The 13,643-nt window shown below is 41.9% G+C and overlaps 1 protein-coding gene across 2 annotated transcripts in view; it reads right to left on the bottom strand.

The window, feature by feature from the left end:
- sugct (succinyl-CoA:glutarate-CoA transferase) overlaps nucleotides 1-13,643 on the bottom strand; it is a 463,614-nt gene that overhangs the window by 136,386 nt on the left and 313,585 nt on the right. The window lies entirely within an intron of this gene.

Here is a 13,643-nt window from a genome sequence, read left to right as displayed (position 1 = left end):
TTTCTGGCCACGCTTGCCCCAAGGCCAGGAAATCCCATCTGAGGTCAACGGACCTTTACATGGTCCGTGTCCCACCCGCTACAATTCCTGTGGTGGGCAGAATGGAAAAATTCCATCTACTGTGCCCTGATCATGGTTAGTTACTCAGAGACATCTTTCCAACCTTTCTGAACCAATTCTGCAATATTATGAAGAATTTCAGCTTTTAACATCACACCCAAGGTCACTGCGCTGCTTGTTCCAGATAACACTCCTCAATGGTTACATAAATATAACAGATAGCAAAGCATGAAAGCATCACAAAATGAACGAATGTCATTTTTCTAGCAATTGTTACTCATTAAAAACTAAACTTCCCCTAAGGGATGTCAGTTGCTCCATTCATTTATTGTTTTCTTCCAGACAATTTGGCACATTTCTGCCATCTGGTTTTCTGTTCTGTAATAAGATGGTTATGTTTTTATGACACAGCCCAGATTATAACGTCAGAACACTCAATGGACTGGGAACACCATAGGAAAAAAAAGTGCCAGATTTATGCTCTACCCAACAAAATAGTTATGTTTTCAAGACAACCTGTAAATGATACCTTAGTGGAAGGTAAAATGAATGGTCTCATCTCACTGTCAAAGGCATAACTTAGTAAAGTGAAAGGGAGAGGGGATGAGCTGAAGGTCTGAATTGACATAGTGAGAACAAAACATTTCCTGCTTCAAGATAAGCTCTTCCGCTTCTTTCTTCTCCTTTGCACCAATAAAAAAAGATGCAGGTATAGGTTTGTGCAAAAAACTCTTATTTTTTTAAGTTAATGGGACGACAAATATGTAACAGCTGATTAATACTTCTGACCTGAAATTCACTTAATGCTTCACAATTTGTGAAATGTAAATCTGTTTTTTTTTAAATAAAAGCTATTGGAGAGATAATACTCTCAGTTATCTGTCTTGGCTCAGTTTCATAGAAGGAAAGTGTACTTTTCAACACAACCTCTCTGGAAAGCTGTCTCATTTTGAAGAAGGATTTGTGTCTGAGCTCTAATAAAATTGGCATTTCCTTGTATTTGTCTAAATGTCACTGCAATCCAGGAATGTTGCACCGGGGGACATTCTGTAAGCAAACAGCAGACAAGTACATAACAAAATGTCTCACATCTTTTCCTCCCAGCATATTACAAAACTTTCATCATTAGGTCAGCTTTCAACCTGAGAAACAGACAGCAAGCAGGAAGAATAGATGGAGAAGAATTTATTTAGGGAATTAGATGCCCTTATTACTGAAAGATCTGGAAAGGAAGCCAAGAATGTTAGTATTTCACAAAATTAGTACAGTCACTGCATTCCTTGCAAATAAGGCCTCGGATCCCCTTGGCAGCTTTTGCAACCTCACAATAGGGGATTAATTTATAAATTCTGTTCAGCCTGTACCTCCAGCAAACATAAGAGAATGCTAACAAACTGCACTGAACAAATGTTGGCCTAGTGGCATGCTTAAAATCATGACTGCTTCGACTCTATTAATCAAAAGCAAACCAATTCCGTCCAGGGGACTAAGTCCTTTGAAGACGGAAAGGTCCATCCTGTGGACGCAAAGCAATCAATGGTATGCTGCATAAACTTTGAACAGATAACCATTAAATTTCAATGCTGTTGAATTGAAGTAACAGCAAGTTATTTATGTACAATTGAATAGTTTTTATAGTCTAATACATTTTGTTTATTTTGGCAAGCAATGAAACCACTATTGGATCATTCTCCTGTGACTTAAGCAATAAATTTTACTTATTAGCTTTTTTTTAAAACTAGAAGCAACCCCCTCCTAATCACAAACAAGGAATTATCAGCATGATAAGAAGTTCAAAGTAATCCAAGAATATTACCATTGGGAGCTGGAAAGTTACGATCTGTACCTCATGTAAAATCTGCTCAAGGATTTCATCCTGCATGACAGTACAGACCCATCCTCGTATTACTGACCACACAGAACATCCCAGCCCTGGACAGATAGGAAGACATAGGCACTGAAAATGAAGCCTTTTACTCAACTCTTAGAGATAATTTTGGGAGAAAGATGATTTCTTGTCAGAGCTGCATTTTACAGATCAAAGAAAAACATTTATTAAAACCATTTGTGCCATTCAGTGATTCACTTCAGTGAACTAGATTGTAATACTAAGTGTGCAAGGAATTAAATGGTTCCATAGCACATTGAATAACTGGCAAGTCAGAACGCTCGGTAATGTAGGACATATTCTGCCTTATAATTATTTTCACGGTTTTCAAACTCTTTTTCTTAAGTTGAGTTCAGCTGTTGGTTTAATACTGACACGAGATGTTAAAAGATCAAATCATTTATGTAGTGGCTTGCCCCTTTAAGGGGCGTACACTAGGAGGGTGAGGTGATTCGACCCAAAGAAGAATGAGCAAAGGGATTTTGGTGCAGAATGCAGGCTTTTGCAGCCAGACTAAATCCTAGAACTGGGAGTGTTAACATTGTGAAAATGCTCTGTATAATTATCTGCTTGTAAATAAATCATTATAGTTCACTATACATTAAGTGGTGGTTGCCAATCCTTCCAATTACTACAATTTAAAGGTGAATTTAACTCTTATGAGACACTGTGTTTTCTCCTTGACCTAGTGATGGACTCATAGAAATATAGAACACAGAAAGAGGCCATTTGGTCCAGCATATATCTGGTTCTTTGAAAAAGTTACCTAATTAGAAACACTCCCCCGCTTTTACCAACGTCATTTTTCGATTATATGTCCCAATGGGAGTTCCTATTGAATCTGTTTCTACCACCCTTTCAGGCACTATACTGCAAGCCTTGGCAGCTCATCGGGTTAAGAAAAGAAGCCCTCATCTCCTCTGTTTATTTTGCCAATTATCTAAAACCTATGTCCTCTGTTTACAACACACTTGCCAGTGGAAAAAGTTTTTTCCTAACAACTCTAGCAAAACCCTTCATAATTTTGAAACCTTTATGACCTCCTGCTCTAAGAAGAACAATTCTGCTGTCCTTATTCTTGCCACATAACTGGCCTTCATCCCTGGTAACATTCTCATAAATCTCCTCTGCATTCTCTTCAGAGCCTTGACAACGTTCATCAAGAGTGATGCCCAGAATCAGACAGCTAAAGCCTAAGTAATGATTTATAAAGGTTTAGCACACTTTCCTCACATTTGTGCTCTATCAGCTAAATGTTAAAACCCAAAATCAGGTAGGTTGCCATCAGGTTAGAGGTTAAAGTTGTCTAATAGGAGGCAGAGAGTTGGTATCAATGGGTGCTATTCTGATTGGCGGTTGGTAACTAGTGGAGTGCCGCAGGGATCAGTGCTGGGGCCTCAACTATTTACCATCTATACAGATGATCTGGAGGAGGGGGCTGAGTGTAGGGTGTCGAAATTTGCTGATGACACAAAGATAAGTGGAAAAGCAAATTGTGCGGAGGGTGTGTGGAAAGTCTGCAGAGGGATCTAGATAGGCTAAGCGAGTGGGCGAGGACCTGGCAGATGGAGTATAATGTTAGCAAGTGTGAGGTTATCCACTTTGGCAGGAATAATAGTAGGAGGGATTACTATTTAAAGGGCGAAAAGCTGCAGCATGCTACGGTGCAGAGGGACCTGGGGGTCCTTGTGCATGAGTTGCAAAAACCCAGTCTGCAGGTGCAGCAGGTGATCAGGAAGGCGAATGGGGTTCTGGCCTTTATAGCGAGGGGGATAGAATATAAAAGCAGGGAGGTCTTGCTGCAACTGTACAGGGCACTGGTGAGGCCGCAGCTGGAGTAGTGTGTGCAGTTTTGGTCGCCGCACTTGCGCAAGGATATTTTGGCCTTGGAAGGAGTGCAGAGGAGGTTCACTAGGCTGATACTGGAGATGAGGGGGTTGGACTATGAAGAGAGGCTGAACAGACTGGGTCTGTACTCGTTGGAGTTTAGAAGGATGAGGGGGGATCTTATAGAGACGTATAAGATAATGAAGGGCATGGATAGGGTAGTGGTAGAGAGATTCTTCCTGCTCAGAAAGGACAGCAGGACTAGAGGGCACAGCCTCAAGATGGGGGGTGGGGGGCAGTTTGGAACGGAGTTGAGGAGGCTTCACTCAAAGGGTGGTGAATCTCTGGAATTCTCTGCCCTTGAAGTGGTGGAGGCTACCTCGCTAAATATATTTAAGACATGGGTAGATAGGTTTTTGGTAGGCAAGGGAATTAAGGGTTATGGGGAGAAAGTGGGAAAGTGGAACTGAGCCACTTCAGATCAGCCATGATCTTATTGAATGGCGGGGCAGGCTCGAAGGGCTAGATGGCCTACTCCTGCTCCTAATTCTTATGTTCTTAAAGTTTAAAATCTCTGATAAAGGAACTCAACTCTCCTTGAACTAACCCACTTCCAGATTTAATGGAGTATATATTCCAATGGACAAGAGGTGGATAACCAATCAGTTCACAGGAATAGTTGGTCTTTTAAATAGTATAATTAGGTCGCTTGTCCTCAGTTTAACATTATAGTTCTGACTTGTGTTGGCCTGTTTTGCCAGGCCCATGGGAAGCCAGCACCTTAAAGGGAGCAAAAAGACTTGAATTCAGGAGTTAAGTGTCTTTCCAGCAATGCTTACGGACCACGAAGGACAAGTATGTTTCCTCCAAGCTCAGGAAGGTACCCAGTAAAACACACCCATCTGTGATCTATCTGCTCCACCACCTCACCATCTGCTCAAATCACCTTTAAACCATCAACTGCTTTCAGACTCAATGACCACTATTGTATCCCCTCCCTGTCCTGAATACCATCAACTCTCCCTGGCCAACACTGGATCCCCAAGAACTCACGTACTCCTGCACTACACATATCTGATCTCCTCATCTGTGACCCCATGCTGCAAGCTTCCCCACTCAGCTAAACTTTCAGACTGCAGGCTTCCTATGAATGGGTTCCTGGCTGAAATAAAATATAAAGGAGTCCTCCAGTTAAAGGGTGCAGGACATTCAGGAAACCAATTCTTCTGTATTTCCCAACCTCAAAACAGCACCCTTCACAGAATATGCCTTGGGTCTGAATCCAGAGCCTTGTTTCTACTTATGAAACATTGGGTTGCATATGCTTTTTAACCAGTCTTTTCACTTTGTCATGTCACCTTTAAAGGTTTATGTATATAAACTCCCAGGTTTCTGCCATGGGTTTCCATCCTGCCACAGTGCCAAAGCATTTCTTTTCAAACTACAAATGTAATCGTATGTGACCGTGACAAAGGTAAATGTCACATTCTTGTTCTTCTTGACCTATCTATAGACTTTGACAAAGTTGACCTCTCATCTTCCTCCACTGAATAGATCTCCATTGTCATTTCATCTGCTTCCATTCTTCTCTATCTAATCAGAGCTAGTGAATCATCTGTAAAGGCTTCTCTTCCTGTTCCTGCACACTTACGTCTGGTGTCCTCCAAGAATCTATCCTTTCCCCTCCCCATTCTATTTCTCATTTACATACTGCCCCTCAATGACATCATCTTAAAACACAACATTAGTTTCCACATATATGCAAACACCCAGCTCTATTTCACCACCATCTCTCCCAACTTCTTCACTGTTGCTACCTTATCATACTGCTTATTCGATTTCCAACACTGGATAAGCAGAAATTTCCTCCAATTAAGTATTGGGAAGACTGTAGCCATTGTTTTTGCTTCAAAAGCTGTTCTCCAGCTGTTAACTCCATCCCTCTGTCTGGCAATAGTCTAAGATTAAGCCAGTCTGTTCACAGTCCTGGTGTCACCTTTGATCTTGAGACTAGCTTTTGACCTCAAATTTGCACCATTGCCCACACCATCTGTTGCCACCTTGTAACATTTCCCAACTTCATTCTTGCCTCAGCTCATCTACTGCTGAAACCCATTTTCATGTTACCTCTGGTCCTGGCTATTCCAGTGTAGTGCTGGCTGGTCTCCCACACCCTACCCTCTGTAAATCTGAGGTCATACAAAACTGCTCCTTGTGTCTTAACTTGCACCAAGTCCTGTTTCCCCCATTATCGCTGTGCTCACTGATCTACACTACAAGCCATTCAAGCCATGTCTTGATTTTAAAATTCTCATCTTTGTTTTCAAATCCCTCCATGGCCCTGTCCCTCCCTATCCTTGTAATATCCTCCAGCCTCTAAGACATCTGCGGCCCTCTAATTCTGGTCTCATGACCACTCTACTATTAGTGGCCATGGCTTCAGTTGCCTGGGCCCTAAGCTTGGGATCCTCAACACCTCTCCACCTTGCTTTCCTCATTTAAGACACTCCTTAAAACCTACTTCTTTGGCAAAGCTTTTGGTCAGCTGATCAAATATCTGGCAGGACAGATCATCAGAGGTGCGACATAGCAGTACAGAGTTGGAAGGGAGTTGCCATGTGAGTTTTCAATATTGACTCCAGATGACATTTTGTTCCATGGTATCAGTTCAAACATTGTCAAGGAAACCATTTGATGACTACCATCTTCCGCTTTCCCTCAGCTACACTGAACACCACTTGTAAAAGAACACTGAATATACCAAGGACACAGCATATACTCTGAGGGAGGGGGACTTCAATGCCCATCACTAAGAGAAATTTGTTCTTGAAGGGCATATATGCCAGACTCGGTTTGCAGGAGGTGGGGTGAAAGCTAAAAGGAGGAAAAACTAATTCACCTCTTGCACACCAATCTACCTGTTGCAGATGCGACCGTCCATGACAACACTGGTAGTGAAATCACCATATATTCTTTATGGAAGTGAAGTCCCATCTGAGGATAATGTCACACTGCGGATATTGTCCATGATATTGCACAGCATTAGTACCATGCTAAATGGGATGGGTTCAGAAAAGAAAAGGGGATCACAGAGTGGTATGCGACTATAATCTGTAACCTTACAACCCAGCATATCCTACACCCTACTGATAACATCAAGCCCAGGGATCAACCCTCGTTCAATGAGGAGTGCTGGAGGGCATGTCGGGGTAGCATCAGGCACACTTAAAAATGGGGTACCAACCTGTTGAAGCTACAACACAGGACTACTTGCATGCTCAACAGCAGACATAGCCTACGATGGATAGAGCTTAGCAACAGACAATCAATGGCTCAAATCAAAGCTCTCTCGTCTTGCCATATCAAGTGGTGAATGGTGGTGAACAACTAAACAACCAACTGGAGAAAATCTCCCCATCATTAGTGATGGGCAAGTCCAGCACATAAATGATTAATAACAAAGTTGAGGCAATGAAAACTGCCTTTCGCCAAATGTTGCGGATATATGATCCATCTCAACCTTCTCCTGAGGACCACAGCAGCAAAGATGCCATTTGTCAATCAATTCAATTCACTTCATGTGATATGTAGAAACAGCTGAAGGCAATGAATATGCAAGGTCTGTGAGTTCTGACAACATCCTGACAATTGTACTGAAGACTTCTGCATTGGGCAGCACAATGGCACAGTGGTTAGCGCTGGTACCTTGCAGCGCCAGAGATCAGGGTTCAATTCCAGCCTTGGGTGACCATCCATGCAAAGTCTGCACATTCTCCCTGTGTCTGCATGGGTTTCCTCCAGGTGTTCGGGTGCCTCACACTGTCCAAAGATGTGTGAATTAGTTGGATTGGCCGTGCTAAATTGCCCCTCAGTATCAAAAGATCTGTAGGTTAGGGGGACTAGCAGGTGATCTGTGGGGATAGGAGAGGGGGTGGGCCTGGATATGATGCTGACATGAGTCAATGCAGACTTGGTAGGCCAAATGGCCTTCTTCTGCACTGTAGGGACTAGATGAACTAGCCATGTCCATGGCTAAGCTGTTCCAGCATAACTGCAACATACTGGCTTGTACCCAACAATCTAGAAATTTGCCCAGGTATATTCTGTTCAAAAAAACGCAGGGCAAATCCAATCTCGCCAATTACAACCTCATTATTCTACTCTCCATCATCAAAGTATCATTCATAGAGCAATCTAGTGGCACGAGCACAGCAATGACCTGCTCACCAATGCCTAGTTTGGGTGCAACAGGGCTACTTGGCTTCTAGTCTCATTGCAACATTGGTCCAAACATGGGCAAAAGAACTGCATTCAAGAGGTGAGGTGAGAGTGGCATCAAGACAGGATTTGACTAAGTGTGGTATCAAGGAGCAAAAGCAAAATTGAAATCAATGGGGATCAAGGGGAAAACTCTCCACTAACTGGGTTTATACCCAGCACAAAGGATGATGGTTGTGGTTGTTTGACATCAATCATTTTAGTCTCAGAACATCAACTGCAGGAGTTCCTTAGGTTAGTGTCCTTGGCCCAACCATCTTCAGCTACTTCATCAATGATCTCCCTTCTATCATACGGTCAGAATGGAGATTCCATAATGTTCAGGACCATTTTTGATTTCTCTGAAAGAGCATCCACTCGGGCTTTCCTGTCTGCCTTATCCCCATAACCCCAGGCATTTATCATTTCTAATCCGCTTAACCGACACATCTTCGGACAATAAGGGGCAATTTAGCATGGTCAACCCACCTAACCTGCATATCTTTGAGGAGTGGGAGGGAGCCAGAACACCTGGAGGAAACCCACACAGACACTGGCAGAACTTGCAAACTCCACACAGTCACCCAAGGTTGGAAACAAATCTGGACCTCCCTTTGTTAGAAGATGTTAGAAGAGAAATTCTGTCAACTTTTAAAATGTAATTAGGTAGGTGGATGATTCTATAGATTCTAGAATGATTCACGAAGAGTGGAAGATAGCAAACATCACCCATTATTTAAGAAGGGAGGGAGGGAGAAAACAGTGAACTACAGACCTATTAGCCTTACATCAGTAATATGGAAAATGCTAGAATCTATTATAAAGGATGTGTCAAATGGACACTTGGGCATCTTGATCTGATTGGACAGTCAGCATGGATTTATGAATGGGAAACCATGTTTGACGACTGCGTCAGAGTTTTTTTTGAAGATGTTATGAACGAAGTTGATAAAGGAAAGTTGATGGATGTAATGTATGTTGATTTTCAGAAGGCTTTTCATGACACCCACAGGACGTTGATTATCAAAATAAAAAGCACATGGGATAGGAGATAATATACTAGCACAGATTAAGGATTGGCTAACAGGCAGAAAATAGAGAGTATGAATAAACAGATCTTTCTCACATTCGCAGGCTGCGGCTAGTGGGGTACCACAAGGATCAGTACTTGGGCCCCAGCTGCTCACAATATATATAGTGATTTGGAGGTGGGGACCAAATGTAATATTTCCTAGTTCATGGATGGTTCAAAGCCAGGCATAATATGTATTGTGAAGAATAAGTAAAGTAGCCACAGGAGGATTTGGATAAGTCTAGTGAGTGGGCAAGAATGAGACAGATGGAATATAGTATAGAACAATGTGATGTCATCCAATTTGGTAAAAGGGATAGACATGCAGAGTATTTCCTAAATGGTAAAAAATTTGAAAGTGTACAAAAGGATCTGGGTGTCCTTGTCCATAAGTCACTGAAGGCTAATATGAAAGTGCAGCAAGTTATTAGGGAGAGTAGTGGAATGTTAGCCTTTACCACAACAGGATTTGAGCAGTGAGATCTTGCTTCAGTTGGTTGGAAGCTTGGTTAGACCACACCTGCATTCAGTTTTGGTCCCCTTAACTCAAAGGATATTATTGTCATAGAAAGAGTGCCATAGAAAGATTGACCAGACTTATTCTGGGGATGGCAGGACTGTCTATTAAAAGAGATTGAACAAATTGGGCCTGTATTCTCTAGATTTGCGAAAAATGAGAGGGCATCTCATTGAAACCTATGAAATACTTAAAGGAATAGACAGGGCAGATGCAGGTAAGATGTTTTCCTGATGTCTAGAATCAGGGGCGAACTGCAAAATAAGGGGATGCCACCCAGGACTGAAAGAGAAAGAGGGTTGTGAATCTTTGGATTTCTCTACCCCAGAAGTTCAGTTACTGAGTATGTTTAAGGTAGAGACTAATAGATAGATTTATGATCAACAATAACATAAAGGGTTGTGGGGATAGTGTAAAAGTCATTGAAGTGTCCAATCAGCCATGATTGTATTAAGTGGTGGAGCAGGCTTGATGAGCTGAATCATAGAAATCACAGAAAGCCTACAGAACAGAAAGAGGCCATTCGGCCCATTGAGTCTGCACTGACAACAATCCCACCCAGGCCCTACCCCCAAATCCCTACATATTTACCCACTAATCCCTCTAATCTACACACTAGGGGCAATTTTTCTTTTTTAGCATGGCCAATCAACCTGACCTGCAGATCTTTGACCTGAGAGAGGAAACCGGAGCACCTGGAGGAAACCCACGCAGACACGAGGAGAACATGCAAACTCCACACAGACAGTGACCCAAGCTGGGAATTGAACCCAGGTCCTTGGAGCTGTGAAGCAGCAGTGCTAACCACTGTGCTACCATGCCACCTACTCCTTTTCCTATGAATAAAATGGGAATTAGGGATACGTGATGAGAAATACTCACTTTCCACAGTCCCAGAATATGGGCATTTTGGTGTATTGTCCTTAGTTCCCTTTGGGAAGGTGGTGATGCTTGCTCTTCCACTTGAAGAGTTTCATACAACTGTTAGGCCACTTCAGCAGGCAACTGGGAGTCAACCTCATCGTCTGGGACTAGGGCACTAAAGCGGCTAGACCAGTAATGGAAGAAGTTTTCCTCCCCTAAAGGACATTTTAAACCATGTCCACTGGAACCAGCTGTTTAGTCTAGATTTTTTAAAACTGAATTCAGATGTTCAAAATGCCCAGGGGTATTACCAGTCTAGTAACATGATGCTGCTGTAATCACTGGCTGGGTTGAATACCCGTTTCCATGTTTTGTAACTCTACGCTGCTTACAAATTTCCTATCTGAAAGGGTTTGATCAGTCATAACTCAGTTTCTCATGTTTATGCTTCTTCATCACAAAGTGGCTTTCAATTTTACATTAATAAGCACATTCATTCACAGAGGTCATAATGTAGGAAACAAAAATGTTTACACTGGCACAGCAGAAATTGCTCCATCTGAGGCTTTGGTTAAAACACAAGTGGGCACTGGGCAGATTTGGTTAAAATACAAGTGGATACTGGGCAGATTTTTTTCCAGCCACACCCATTCAGAAGTGCAGCTCAAACACTGCTTGGGGAAGTTATTGTGGCAGAGCGAAAGCAGTCCTATGAAAGTTTCTAACCACGTTATTGGGGAAGGATATAGAAGCTTGGTGATGGCCTTAGATCTCTTTAGTTTGAGGAGTTCTACACGACTTGTTTGAGTGTGAGGTTAGTCTGAGGTGAAAAGGTGGAAGCAGAAACTCTCCTTTTAACAAAAAATTGAAATATGACAAATGGGTTAAAGGGAGGTAACATGAATCAGAGTGAAGTAGTCAGACAACAAAGGGAGATCAGTGAATCTGAGACATGAGAAATGAGTGGGAGAGGATCTTTTCAGTGGAATGTGTGAATAGACGTCTGGTGTGGAGTGTTGCAATATCAAGAGGAGCAGAGTAAGGCAAGACCAGAATGAGGACAATCTCAATTTAATGAAGATTGAGAGGCATAATAAAAATATAGGATTACGGTAAGATCAAAGATCACACACTGTCCAGTGCTCTCCAGCAGGATTTGGAATGAATGGATTGCAACCAAAGAAGGTTTCTAAAAATAAATTCCACACTGGAGAGTAGAAACTGCAACCTATGGCCAATAAAAGCTGAGTTTCAATTACCCTTAGATTTGTTAAAATGAAATGAATGAAAATGTCTTTCACTTGGTAGATAGTTCTCTGTTGCTGTAACAGATTTCTTTGACATTTAAGAAACTAATTCCCAAATGGTCAGGAAATATCAACAAATTGGGGTCTTTTCACTGTTGTTTATGTAAAAAATTCTTCAATTCTTTATAGCTGTAATAATGTCTCAATCATTTATACAAATATATTCTCATTGGTATAAATCCTTCTAAACCCAGGTTTCAGATTTGAATAACATTTGGAAATGTCAATTGTAAGAAAAAAACACTACAATCTGTCAATACACCTTCTGCACAGGTCTGCCAAAAACATAAAATCAGTGCTGTCCGTGCCCCTGAATTGCCAATGATCAAAGCTGGCGTTAAGTGATACAAATTACCAAAATGTTTCATTTCTCAGCACTGACATCCTTCACCTTGATGCGAGTACATAAATGGTCTAAAAGTTAAATTCAAATACTTCGTGGAGACTAAAAAAAAGGTGCCTGATTAGTCCTTAAATAGATCTGTGACCACTGCCCTTTAGGTATAAATAATGGTGTGACCAATACCGTAGAAAAATCAAGAATTACTGATTGATATCAAGGTTGGGGCATTCCTTCTGTTTACCGATTATTCAATGTCTCCTTTGGCGATCTAATATATGTGGAATTTTAAAGGCTGACTTTGATAAGCTAGGAAAGCAGGGAAGGGGTGTAACAGCTGCAGAAGTGTAGCATGTTAGTAAATACCATCTGATATTACATAACATAAAGCAATTATTAACACTCCTAAATATAGCCAGTGTGATTACTCAACAGAGGCGTTATGATTAATCCAGGTGAGTTGAAAACTAATAGTTGGGTGTAACAGCCAATTCAACAGACATTGATATGATGCATGGCAGAGGTTGTTAAGGCAAAAAGAACATAGAACAAAGAACAGTACAGCACAGAAACAGCCCCTTTAGCCTACCAAATCTGTGCTGACACAGATGCCTCTCTAATCTAATATTTTCTTGCCTCTATGTGATCCATATCCCTCTATTCCCTGTCTATTCATGTATCTATCTAAATGCCTCTTGAACATCGTTATACAATCTGTTTCCACAGCCTCCTCTGGTAGCGCTTTCCAGGCATTCACCACCGTGTGTGCGAAAAACTTGCCCCTTACATCTCTTTTAAACATCCCTCTCACATTCAACCTATGCCCCAAGCAACTGACCCTTCGAACCTGGGAAAAAGACTCTGACTATCCACTCTATCCAAGCCTGTCATAATCTATCAGGTCCCCCCTCACCTTCTGATGCGCCAATGAAAACAATCCAAGTTTGTTCAACATTTCTTCATAGTCCATGTTCTCCAAACCAGCAACATCCTGGTAAAACTTTTCAACACCCTTTCCAATGCATCAACATCCTTCCAGTAATGTGACAACCAGAACTGTACACAATACTCCAAATGCAGTCTAACCAAAGTCTTATACAGCTTTTTATTTATTTGTCACAAGTAAAGCTTACATTAACACTGCAATGAAATTACTGTGAAATTCCCGTAGTTGCCACAATCCGGCATCTGTTCGGGTCAACGCACCGAAGCAGCATGTTTTTCAGAATGTGGGTGGAAACCAAACACCCGGACGAAACCATGCAGACACGGGGAGAACGTGCAAACTCCACACAGACAGTGACCCAAGCTGGGAATCAAACCCAGGTCCCTGTCGCTGTGAAGCAGCAGTGCTAAGCAGTCTGCTACCATGCCACCCCAACAGCTACAACGTGATTTTCCAATTCATATACTCAACGCCCTGACCGATGAAAGCCAGCATGCCATATGTCTTCGTGACTACCTTGTCCACCTGAGTTGCCACCTTCAGGGAATCATAGATCTGCATGTCT

This window comes from Carcharhinus amblyrhynchos, chromosome 8, assembly GCF_965287045.1.
Source record: "Carcharhinus amblyrhynchos chromosome 8, sCarAmb.v2.hapA, whole genome shotgun sequence".
Lineage (NCBI taxonomy): Eukaryota > Metazoa > Chordata > Chondrichthyes > Carcharhiniformes > Carcharhinidae > Carcharhinus > Carcharhinus amblyrhynchos.
Note: the sequence above shows the minus strand (reverse complement) of the source record. Positions and strands in the feature narration are given on the sequence as shown.